The following is a 12653-nucleotide window of genomic DNA, read 5'->3' on the forward strand; positions in this document are numbered from 1 at the left end:
TTATTTCAACTGTTACGAAAGTTGCACGGGCACGCTGTTCCGCAAGACTTCTCAGCACAACAGCGGCCTCCATCGAAGTTGCCGTCGCCCCCACTCCCCAGGCACCAGAGGCCACTGTTTTGGACAAGACCTGGCAGTTTCTTTCCCTTTCCCTTGTGCACCAGCGTGCTCATCCTGCGGCCTCTTCATTTTCACTCGCGGACGGAATCGACTATCTTCCCCACGTGGAAGAGAAGCACGTCCTTCCCGTACAGTCTCCCTCCCTGCGTCTCCTGGCGCCGTGTCCTTACACGCTTTTTGGTGGATGAATACTTGCGGGTTTACTTTGTGACGGTGTGTTGGTGGCTCTGCCGTGTGGAGTGCTAGGTTGACATTTATTTCCTTGGATGTCTTTGTTTTCCCCAGAATTATTTTTTAAATATATTTTTTAATTGATTTCAGAGAGGAAGGAAGAGATAGAAACATCAATGATGAGAGAGAATCATTGATCGGCTGCCTCCTGCACACCCTCCGCTGGGGATCAAGCCTGCCACCCGGGCATGTGCCCTGACTGGGAATCAAACCGTGACCTCCTGGTTCATAGGTTGACACTCAACCACTGAGCCACTCTGGCCGGGCTCCCCAGAATTGTTAATTTTTCTGTTTCTGTTTGCTTGGTTGGTTTCTAGGTGCCAAGCCCACCTTACCCGCAACAAACACTCCCCTATTTTATCCAGTGGGCTCGGACCCATTGCTATCATCACTCATTTTGAGGTTCAAATTGCATCCGATTTCGGCAGAAGAAGCTGGCTCCTGTGCCCCCTCTTTCTCAGAGCACTTCTTCACTTTCTGACACAAGGGGGTCCAGGCTCACTTCATACTTTCTCTGGCCCAGCCTGGGAGTCAATTATCCTCCAAGGATCTCGATTGCTTTTAGGGGAGAAAGGCATTTTGAAAATAGGATCTCGGTGCAGCGTGTGCTCATTGCTGCGGGAGCCTTGCTGCTCCCAGACCTTGGTGAACAGAGCTGGGGCTGGGGCAGGGGCTGGGGCTGGGGCTGGGGCTGGGCCTGGGGCAGGCGCAGGGGCTGGGGCTGGGGAGTCCACAGTAGATTACTCGTTTGCTCCATCCCCTGCATGTGTACACCTGTCCTCTGACCCACCTGGCTGCTGTGCCACCCAACTTAAACTCTGACCTTGAAAGGACCACCTTACCCGCCCCCCCCCCCCCCCCCCCCCCGACCTACCTAGTGACTTTCAAACGGGATGAACTGAGGAAGGAAGGCAGGTAGGAAGAAAGAGATGGTAGGGAGGAGGGGGAAAGGAGAGAGAAAGGAGGCCGGGATGGTATAACAGCTTCAGATTTCTGGGATTTTCAGGGATGTTCACCTCGTCTCTATCCCACCTTCCTGATGGTTAGAAACTTCATAAGCTCATGAGTTGGTGATTTGGCAAACTGTCCCTTTGATGAACTAACTCAGCCGTGGAGGGTGAAAGGTGGTCCCTACTCACAGACGCTGGGGCCCCCCTCTCTGTTCATTTGCATCAGGATGATTGGGCTTCTGCGTGATCTTTCCTGTGATGAAGGTTTAGAAAGAAGGTGGAGGCCCGGGTGCAAGCCTTCCTTCACCTCCTGCTTGCCGCGTGACCCCGGGCCGGCCCCGGCCTCTTCTGGGCTTCAGCCCCCCACCTGGGCGAGGACAAGTGGGTGCTGAGTGCTGTGCACCTCTGCCTCAGGCATGTGGCCCACGTGGCTGGGGGCCCACAGAGGCCCCTTTGGCCATCAGCTGCCAGGGCAGGGAAGAGAGGAGACGCCGCCTTTCCTTCTCCCGGAGCAGAGAAGCCAGGCCTGGGCCTGGGCCTGCTGCCAAGGGGAAGCGGAGACAATAAGCCGAGTCACCCCGGCCGGCGAGGGCAGGTTGTGCAACTTCCGCTTGGTGCCTGCAAACAAGACTTTGGCCCCAGGACTCTGAGCTCTGGGCAGCCCTCATTCCTCCCCCTGGGACCCGGGGCACCCAGCTTAGGGGTTGGCGTTGGGGGTGGGCAGGGTACTTTTTTGTTCCAAGGGCAGCCAGGTGGCTAGGGGTTCCCTGAGGAAGGTCCCACCAAGAGGGGTCAGAGCACGTGGCTGCTGTGGGGACGGTGGAGGAGGACAGCCACGGAAGGCTCTGCGTGTGACGGTGTGTGTGCCTGTGGGCCATGGCACCTGTGAGCTGTGTGGGAAGCTGTGCCCCTGGCTGTGATCATCCCCATGGTCACCTGCATGGGAGCGACACTGGAGGGATGTCTGAATGCTGTTCTGTCCCCTGTGGGTGCAGGAGGGTAAACACCAGTCCGTGAGGGTGTGACCTGTGCTCCCCTTGCCGAGCTGATGTGTGTGTCTGGTAGCTGTTTGCATGCAATGCTTCTTATGGGCTATGAAGCAGACTGAGTACATGTGATATTGTGCGCATGGGGGCACATGTAGGTCTGTAACTGTGAGTGTGCACTGATCAGTGTGCCTGTGAGGGTGAATCCATGTATGGGTGTGTGCATGGTGGGCAGGCATGTCTGCCATTAGGGGTTCATGTATCTGTGCCTGTGTGAGCCCCAATTGCTGAGCCCGTGGTCTCTGTGGGGGTATGACGGTGTGTAAACATGTGTGACATACATGTGAATGTATGTAAAAGCATGACTACTCATATACATGCTGGTGTGGGACATGTGTCCCTGGGGCCTGGTGCTGGCTCGTCACATGCATCACCCCTATGGATCCCACCAGCCGCCAATGGTTCTGCACGGTTCCAGCAAGTCTATTCTGGGACCCAATTTCCAACCTGCGCTGGAGGGTGAAGTTGGGCTGGGACCTTGGCTGCTCCTACATTGTGGGGCCTGTGTAAGTACCCCCCCAAACATGCAAATATGGGGAAGCTGAGAGCCCAGGAACCTAGGATTTACCTTGGTCCCTGGGTGAGGGTGCAGGAGGCTTCCAAGTGACAAAGTCAGGGCCCAGGGCCCAGGATGGAGCACACCTAGGCAGGGAGGGAGAGAACAGTGAGAGCCGTGCTAGGGATTCCACACGGAGGACGCTCAATGCCGGGAGTTGGTCCATGGCAGGCAGAGAGCTGAAATGCCAAACAGCAAAGGTGAGGCGATCCGGTGTGGGCGACCGCAGGAGCTGCCCGACTCCGGGGCCAGAGAGACAAACGCAGGAGGTGGTGGTACTGCCTCGAGGTGTCGGATCGCAGCGGAAGAGGTGGTTCTGCAGGTGCAAAGACACAAAGGACAGCAGCCAGTGCCGGGAAGATGACCCCTCCCACCCCGGCTAAGCAGAGAGACATACCCTGGCCTCTCCCCTCCTCCTACCCTCTCATCTCCCCGCCAGTGTTTCCCGTTGGCCCAGCCTCGCAGGACGCCGGCGGGCAGAGGAGCCTGGGAAAGCAGTTTGCAGCAGCTGGGCAGGCGCCGGGGAAAGGAAAGGAACAGTGCCCAGCACACTCACCCTGATGCCCTCTGCGGGCCGAGAACCTGGGAAAAGCAAAGCAATGCTTGGCACCGTGCCAGCATGTAGGTTTGATTAACTCCTGATAGAAGCATTGAATGGATGCCCCCCCCCCCCCCCCATCTCCCAGTACTGCTGCTCCCCGAGTGAGGCTTCATGTCCCTGCCACAGCCCGGCCACGTCGGAACCCAGCTTCCTGTGCTGGAGTCGAGGAAACCGAGGCTTTCCGAAGGGAAGTGGCTTCTCCCAGGCCCTACAGCTGGGAAATGGCAGAGCCAGGGGCCCCGAGCCTGGGAGAAAGTGATGAGTCAGGTGCCGGGTGCCAGAGCCGGGCCCTGGGTAAGATTCCGAGGAGCGAGGCGTTCACCACGGAGGCCGGCTGGGGAGAGAGCGGTTGATGGAAACCCGGGGAGCCTGGTGTAAGGGTTGAGAGCGGGATTGAGAGCCCGTCGGCCTGGCTCACGTCTGCCCTGCCCCTTACCGCATGTGTGACTGGATCTTTCTGTGCCTCGGTTTCCTCATCTGCAAAGTGGGTGTAACAGTGATAGTATCTGCTCCACAGGCCGGGTGTGAGGACGTACGTCGCGTGTTTGCCACTATTTGGTGTTCGTTTTATTTCTGGTGACAAGTGAGGAGACTGAGGATCTGAGAGGTGAAGCGAATCCCTGAAGATGGCGCTACTGGGAAGGAACTGTGACTGAGGTCTGCACCCCTTCATTCTCTGCCTGACCCCCAGACTCTTTCCTTTGACCCACATGACCCACCTCCACTGTCATATGGATTCTCTCTCCTCTTGGAGAGCCCCACTCTGATAAGCCACCTCCTCCTGGTAGCCTTCAGGCCTGGGGGTGCCGCCGGCTTCCTGCTGTGGCTGACCTCTGGGTGATGGTACCCCCCGCACCCCATTTGGTTTCTCAGCTCCTCTGTCCTGGAGCATCCGCCCCTGCATTCCCTTCCCTGCGTCTGAAACCTAGTGTTTCAAGATGCCGCCTGGTGCATAGTCCCCATTTACTGGGGTGTCCTTGGACCAGGCCCTCCTCTGTGTACTTCTCACATGTGAGAGTATTGAACTGGGTCATAGGAATCCTACGGGCCAGGCCTCTTCACTCCACTTACAGAGGAGCAAGTCCGGGGTGCAGAGAGGGAAGCCGTGTGGCTGGTGAGACGCACAGCTGGGGCTCCAAGTTGGGAGGTTCCAATCCAGAGCCCCCTCTGACCGCTGCACAGAGCTGCTCACGGGGGTTAGCACTCCTCGCTGCCAGCTGGCTGCCATGGCAGCAAGCCCTGCACTGAGCGGGTTGGGGGGGCATGAGGTCCCTGTCTGTCTCTATCTGGTGTCTCCTCCACGTCCCCTTCTCCAAGCTAAAGACCCCGTGTCTGGGGAGGGGCCAGGCAGCGGCTTCCGGCCCTCCCCACCCAGGTGTCCTCCCAGGTGTCCCCTGGGAAGCTCTCATTCTGGCATCTCCCCCCCACCCCATGCTGCTCCTGGCACCAGGCCCCTCCCAGGCCCCTTGATGACTCACCCACAGGCACTTTCACTTCCTCCTTCGCTGAAGAAGGCTCTGACCTGAGGCAGCTACAGAAAGAGGCCTCTTACTTGCGGGGCTTGCAAGGCCTTAAAGGGTGGCCGTGGGCCCTACTGGGGCTGAGGGCTCAGGCCTGTGGGGCTGGAGTACTGCCTCTGCGGAGAGCAGGGCGGCAGGAAGGGTCCTGAGCCTCCTGGCCTGACACTGGCCTGAGCTGAACCCTGTCCAAGTGGTCAGTCCCCCCCAGCAGCTCTCCAGGCTGGCATGTGGGGAGACGGACGTAGAATTTTCAAGCTGGAATCATGCTTCTTACATTTACTGCTGGCCTTGGAGGAACCCATCTTCACTCATCCATTCATCCATTCATTCAACAAATCTATCCTGGCCTCCTATGTACCAAGCAGTTCCCAGTGTAACAAGAAACCAAAGTTTGCTCTCTGCCCATGAGGATCTCACAGTTGACGGGGATGGCTGGGTTAAGGGGGAAGATTTATGAACAGGAAGCCCAGGTAGGAGAAAAGAATATCCAACACAGTAGGGAAGACTTGGAGATACTTCTGAGGGCTCTTCGTACAGTTTACCAGAAATATTTACACAGAAATGCTTCCTCTTTACAACCTGGCTTCCTCTCCCCTAGAGCACTCGATAGCTCCCAGCTACTCCAGGGTGTAGGCAGGAGCAAGGCTGAACCTTGAGCTGGATTAGCCTCCCAGTGCAGCATCCTTGGTGTTGTACCACCCCAGGGACACCGCTCACAGCCTCGTCTAAGAGGACAGCACCTGGTTAAAGGATTCAGCTGTGCAGTCAGACTTGGGGTCCACTCCCGGCTCAGCCATTTGCTGCTGGTGTGACCTGGAGGAAGTTGCTTATCTTCTGACGTGGCTTACTCATCTGTAAAATGCAGCCACTGGTAGAACCACGACATCATGTTTTCGTAAGAAGAATTCAATGAAATCACCCATGCAGAGCACCCGGCGCTCTGTAAACACGCAGCGCTCGATGAGTGCCAGCTGTCACCATGGACATACCATTTATGATAAGGGTCTGTGCGCACTGAATCCTGCGTGTGTGTGTGTGTGTGTGTGTGTGTGTGTGTGGCTAGGGGTGCTCGGGGAAGGCTTCCCAGAAGAGGTGATATTGGTGTTGCCTCTCAAAGGAGGAAAAGTGGGGAAGAACATTCCAGGCAAAAGGAAGTGGCCAGACGTGGTCGTGGAGTGGGGAGTGTTTGGGAGGACAAAGGAGCCAGGTCAAGAGCGGCCTCGAGGAGGCCTCTGGCTGGGCCTGCGGTGCCCCGCCTGGGGCCGCTGCTGTGTCTGGGTGGGTGGGGGCTGCCCGGCTTGGTCTCGGAGATGCTGGCAGCAGTTTCAGCACTCTCACCCTCTGCCCCCTCCCGTTTCCGGCCTCCACTTCCTTCCTCTGCTCAGACCGCAGCGGCATTTCAGAGGAAGCTGCTACTTATTTTAGCAGCCATCCCTGGACACCCCACCCACAGCTGCCCCTGTGCCTGGGCCCCTTCGGAGGCACCAAGTCATTGTGTGAGTCACGGCCTAAAGCACTCGGGGTGAAGACCAGCCACAGAACTCGGAGCCAGTGTCCGAGCTGGGAGACGGGTTCCAGCCCAGCTCTGCCACTGACTGACTGACTGCGTGACCTCCGAGTCCCTCCACCTCCCCAGCCCGGGTCCCCTCTGTGCTGTGGGGAGGGGTGGTCTGTCTAGAACAGCGGTTCTCAACCTGTGGGTCGCGACCCCTTTGGCGGTCGAACGACCCTTTCACAGGGGTCGCCTAAATACATCCCGCATATCAGATATTTACATTAGGATTCATAACAGTAGCAAAATTACAGTTATGAAGTAGCAACGAAAATAATTTTATGGTTGGGGGTCACCACCACATGAGGAACTGTCTTAAAGGGTCGCGGCATTAGGAAGGTTGAGAACCACTGGTCTAGAAGGATCTGAGAGAGGGCTCAGGCAGATCAGGTCTGCGGGGCTGGGAACTTACACTTTGGAGACTCATCTTTAAGAAAACAAGAATCACAACTTTACCTAAGAAAGTGAACCTTTATTGAGGAAGGGCCCGTGCAAGTGAGGAGCCTGAGGCTTAAGGTTTTTCATCGTCATCGCAAACCTGCCTTTGGAGAGGGTCCCCAAAGTCCTCAGGAGACGGTGGGGAAACTGAGGCTCGGGGAGCAGAAGCCACTGACCCAGCACAGTCGCACAGCCAGCAAGTGGCAGGCTAGGATTTGAACACAGATTTGTCAAGATCAATGCCTATGACTTACCCACTGGTCTCAACAGCCTCTCATAGCCCCTCTGGGACAGGGAGTGCACTGGGGTCGGGGAGAGGCAGAGAGAAACAGAGGGACTGAGAGGCAGACAGACAGCAGCACAGTGTGGGGAGAACACAGGCGCTGCAGCCAAATGGACTCAGATGCAAGTCCCAGCTCTGCCCCTTTCCGGCTGCGTGACCCTTCCTGAACCTCGGTGTCCTCATCTGTAAGATGGGGTGACGCAGAGCAGCTGTGGGCGCTCTGCAGCAGCTGGCCCACGGCAGGAAGTCCATTCTGAACCACACTGAGAACAACAATGGCTAACACTGGCCTAGCGTTTACCTCATGCCAGGCACCGTTCAAAGGAGCGCAATTTAAACTTTAAATCAGCTCAACCTCAAACAACGTGGTGAGGTAGGTGCTGTCATCACCCCGTGTCTCAGATGAGAAATGCCAGGCTCAGGGGCCAGGGATGCAACTGTGACACAGACATGGTCTTTGTTCTTGGGAGCCCAGTGCTGGTGGGGACAGAGGTGTCAGCACCTGCATTATTAGAAGCCCTGATGAATGCTGGGAAATGTAACAGCTGGGGTCCATGGAAGTCCCTAGGGAGCAGAGGGAGGCAGGGAGCCTTTTTGACCCGAAGCTGTGGTGCAGGAGATGGCGCTCGAGCAGCCCTGGTGGATTCCTAAAGGAATTGTCCAGGCTGATGGTGGTGGAAGGGCATTTCAGGCAGAGGGAACAGCACAGCAAAGTCAAGGAGAGGGTTTGTGGGGAGGGAGAAGGGGCAGGGCTTTGGGGATCTGGGCTGTGTGGCCAGGAGTAGCACAGAGGGGGCTGAAGAAATAGAATAGGGGAGGCCCCTCGATTTTGTTTTTCTTCTTGGATTTCAACCCCCAGCAGCAACTCCAGTCCCGCTAGAGGCGTGTCTGTGAGGGAGGGCAGGACCCAGGAGCCGCAGTCCGAAGCTCTGGCCTTTGTCCCTGACATCAGTCCTTGCGCTGAGGGGCCCTGGAATGGTCCTTTGCTGCCTCCCCTCCTGCCCTTCTAGTTTTGACAACTCAGTGGCTTCCACAAGTCCTACAGGGAGCATGAGGGCCTCAGAGTCACCCAGCTCACCAGCCTCTGTCCCCGCTGCGCCCAGCCAAAGTTCACCGACCTCCACATGTCCCTCAACGTGCTGTCCACCTTCATGTCCATTCATGCCTTTGTACCTGCAACAGGTACCTGAAGCAGGTGCGGCTCATGCACTGCCCAGGTCTCCTCTGCCCATCTCCGAGGCCCCCTGCTGGGCAGTGACCATCCACCTCAGGGGCATCTCCCACCCAGCTCCCACCTCTCCACTCCCCTGCCTGGAACTGTCCACGGTACCACAGGAGCTTCCCAGCTTCGCACAGGACACCCAGAAATGCCAGCACCGAGATGTCCCCCGGGAGGCCCTCACCCAGTGAGCGATGGAGGCCGTCGCTGGGGGGGATAACTCTAGGCATGTTCCACACAGTCGCTCAGTGGATCCTGGTGGGACTGAGCTCCCGGGGCCCACCGAGTACCCTGTCACACTTCCCCCACCCCCCAACACCTGCGCCCTGAGATCACCCACCTGCCCATCACCCACCCCAGTGCCCCATCCATCGGCTCATGATTTTGTCCAGAAGCCAGTGTTCATGGTGCCCGCCCTGCCGGACCTTGTGCGAGCCACGGGCACATGGCCTTGCCCTCCAGAGCCCACGAAGTTGTGTGGCTGGACATGGACTCCAGGGGGGCACTGCTGAGCCCCCAGCCCCTCCAGCTGAGCTCGGGCAAGGGGAGGGTAAGTGCTGACCTAAGCCATTTCCTCGTCGTGCGCCTCCCACCCTTGGCTCCCTCCTGCACGTAACTTTCCAAGGCTCCAGCAGCCCGTGCCATGTCCAGCAGGAAGGAAGGAAGGAAGGAAGAACAATAGTTAACACTTGAGCTCACAATACATGAGCTGCTTTACACACATAAAACCCATTCATCTTCCCAGCAGCCCTCTGAGGCAGGTACCCTGCATCTGAACTCCATTTTACAGATGGGGACGCCGAGGTGCGGAGAGGATCGCCCAGGGCGGTACAGGGGATGCGAGGCAGAGCTGAGGCTGGGCTGCAGGCAGTCTGGCCTCAGACCCTGTGGCCCAGCCGCTGCGCTTTACTGTTCGAGGAGGAAGGGCGGGCAGGGGGGAGTCCGTTCGATGCAGAAGAAAGGACTTAAGCGCACATGAGGGTCTGGGAGGAGAAGGCAGGCCAGCATAGAAGACACACCTGGCCTGGCCGGTGTGGCTCAGTGGATGAGCGTCGACCTATGAACCAGGAAGTCACCGTCAGGGCACATGCCCAGGTTGCGGGCTCGATCCCCAGTGTGGGACGTGCAGGAGGCAGCCGATCAATGATTCGCTCTCATTATTGATGTTTCTCTCTCTCTTTCCCTCTCCCTTCCTCTCTGAAATCAATTAAAAATATACATGTACATTTAAAAAAAAAGAAAAGCATGCCTGAGCACACAGCTCCAGACCCATGCACAAATGCACGCATGCCATGTTGCACATCTACAGAAAAATGTATGTTTAGCCAATGCATATACATCCGCATAAGTGTGCAAACACACACATGCCCCACACACTCAGGGGTTTGTTCAGACACATGTGCATGCATCTGAGCACCCACAGGCTGCCCACATACGCATGTTTGCACCTGTGAACAGGTGTCCCATGCATGTATATTCACAGCACGTTACATGTTTATTTGCACCCATGCCTGGCTTGTCACCCTGGGTACACGCACAGGAACGTACATTCATATGCCCTCACACACACTGGCACACACAAATACAAATTAGTGGCTGGCCGAATTCTCTGCTTAAAGAAAACTTGTGAGTGTATTAAAAATGTAGGACACATCGGCCAAATAATTAAAGTGAGGAGCGCGGCAGTGGGCCTCCCCGCCACTCTCTCGGGGCCGCCTGTGCCGGGCTGCGCTCAGCGTGGCGGTGCCCCATATATTTGAGGAAGAGGCACTTTATTACAGTAATTTATCACCCCCATAAAGGTGGCTCCTCTGTAACGCAGAATAATTTGGGAAGAAATATGTTTTAAAAATTAAAAATGCAGCCGGCATGCGCCCCGTCAGGCCTGCAGGGAGACATCGCGGCACCCCCGGTAACTGCCCGTGTAGCTCTAATATCTACAACTTCCATTATTTAAAGTGTGATTATATTTTTCCTGCTTGGAGCTTTGTCAGCTATAAATAAAAGATAAGGGTGAATTGTTGCGGGGCCTAGTAAGCACTTCCATTATTGGTACTTAAGGGGGCTTGGGGATGGAGGGAATGGGCAGGGTGTGGGGAAGGAAGGCAGGCCACTTGGGAGGTGCCAACTGGGCCCCGGAGCTGAGCTGTGGGCATAGGTGTGCCCAGGTCCGTTTCTGGTCGAGTTTTCCTTTGGATCCAGAGCAACATGACCCCATGACCTTGGCTCTACTGCCCTCGTCCTTCATAGACCATGATGAAGGCCACCCACAGAGGTTGCTGCCTGCATGGGCTCCCCACATGCCCGACCCCTCCTGGCCTCCCCGGAGACTCCATCTTTATGGGGCATTCAGGGGAGAAAGGTCCCTTAAGAGAAAGGGATCCATCCACTTGAAGATTTTTGCCTTCCCACAAACAGGAATTGTTGCTTCCTAGGGAGTCCAGAGCTGCGGCTGTGTGAGGAAGGGGATTCACAAGGGTGTGTGTGTGTGTGTGTGTGTGTGTGTGTGTACACACATGTAGAGTTGGGGGGGGGGCGCTTTATTAGCCAAAGGAAGCCATTGGCTCCTGAGTCCAAGAGCTACTCCAATTAAATAGAGAGTAACTGGGAAGGAAGGAACACTCCTCCAAGAACAATTAGATCAGAAACAAGTGAGCTTGTTTTGTCAAAAGAATAAAAGGAACTGAATGAAAAAAGCAAACGGGACATAATTGCTTTGTCCCTTCTCCTGGAGTCTTGCACGTTTCTCTAAACCCAAAAGCTTGGATTGGTGTCTAGGCTCTGCCACTTCCTATGTATGCGACCTAGGGCAAGTTTTTTTCATTTCTGTGAGCCTCGGTTTGCTCATCTGTAAATTGGGGATAAGAGCACCCATTTTCAGGGTTATTATAGCAATTGATTAAGACCTGTAGGGTGTTGGGACCGACTTTGCTGCACTTTGGGGGCTCGATAATGTTGATGAAATAAAGTTGGACAGGGATCCAGCAATCCTGTTCCTTGGCATTTACCCAAATGAGTTGAAAACTTATGTCCATACAAAAAACCTCACACAAATGTTTATTGTGGCTCTATTCACAACTGCCCAAACTAGGAAGCAACCAAGATGTCCTTCAGTAGGTAAATGGATAAACAAACTTGTGGGGAGCCGGCACGGCCGTGGCATACTCGGCCCCAGGGCGCCTTATGTGCCACGCCAGCTCAGCCTGGTTCAGTGGCCCTGAGTGGGGGGGTGAAAGGATTGAGAAAAGACAGACAAGAGAATGAAAGCTGGGTCTCGGTGGGATGCTGCCTCCCTGATGAGGAGACAACGACAGCGCCCACAAGCCGTGTCTTTATTTTATAGTAGATGCCACGAGGCAAAGTAGGGGCGTGATCACTTTGTTTACAGCATTCTGTGAGTTTCAACCTCACTCAACTACATGCACCTGAACTCTAGCACAAGGCACGTGGGGCCACGTGTTTGGACCATAGGATCAAGCTTACAAACACAGCTGTTGGCTATGATTGTGCTGGGAGGACCCTGCCCTCCAGCTGGGACTTGCACGTGGCAATGAGAGGACCCTGTCCTTTCATTAGTCCGAGGCTTGAACCTGGCCAAACCACCGTACCCGAGCCCCACACAAACTGTGGGACCTCCAGGCAGTGGACGATTACTCAGCGATAAAATGAAACGAGCGATAGGAATGAGGAGTCACAGTGTAATGGCGATGGAGCGTCAGTTCCGGAAAATGAAGAAAGTGCTGAAGAGGGATGGTGGTGATGGCTGCGCTACAATGCGAATGTACTTACAATAAAAAATGGTTAAAATGGAAAATTTTATTTTATATATATATATATATATATATATATATATATATACCAAAAATGAGCCATTAAGCCATGAAAAGGCCCGGAGGAACCGGAAATGCATATTGCTAAGTGACAGAAGCTAGTCTGAAAAGGCTACATAGTATACGATTCCCACTATCTGACCTCTGGGGAAGGCAAACCTCTGGAGACGGTGGAAAAGTCAGGCTGCCAGGGGATGGAGTGGGGGGAGGGAGGGAGCGACGAAGAGGGAGAACCGGAGGCTGTTTAGGGCAGGGAAACTGTTCCGCATGGGACCATAGTGTGGGTTTACCCTAACGCATTTGGCAA

The sequence above is a fragment of the Myotis yumanensis genome, unplaced genomic scaffold (genome assembly GCF_028538775.1).
Source record: "Myotis yumanensis isolate MYYU_CA2020_CCGP unplaced genomic scaffold, mMyoYum1.0.hap1 SCAF_12, whole genome shotgun sequence".
Lineage (NCBI taxonomy): Eukaryota > Metazoa > Chordata > Mammalia > Chiroptera > Vespertilionidae > Myotis > Myotis yumanensis.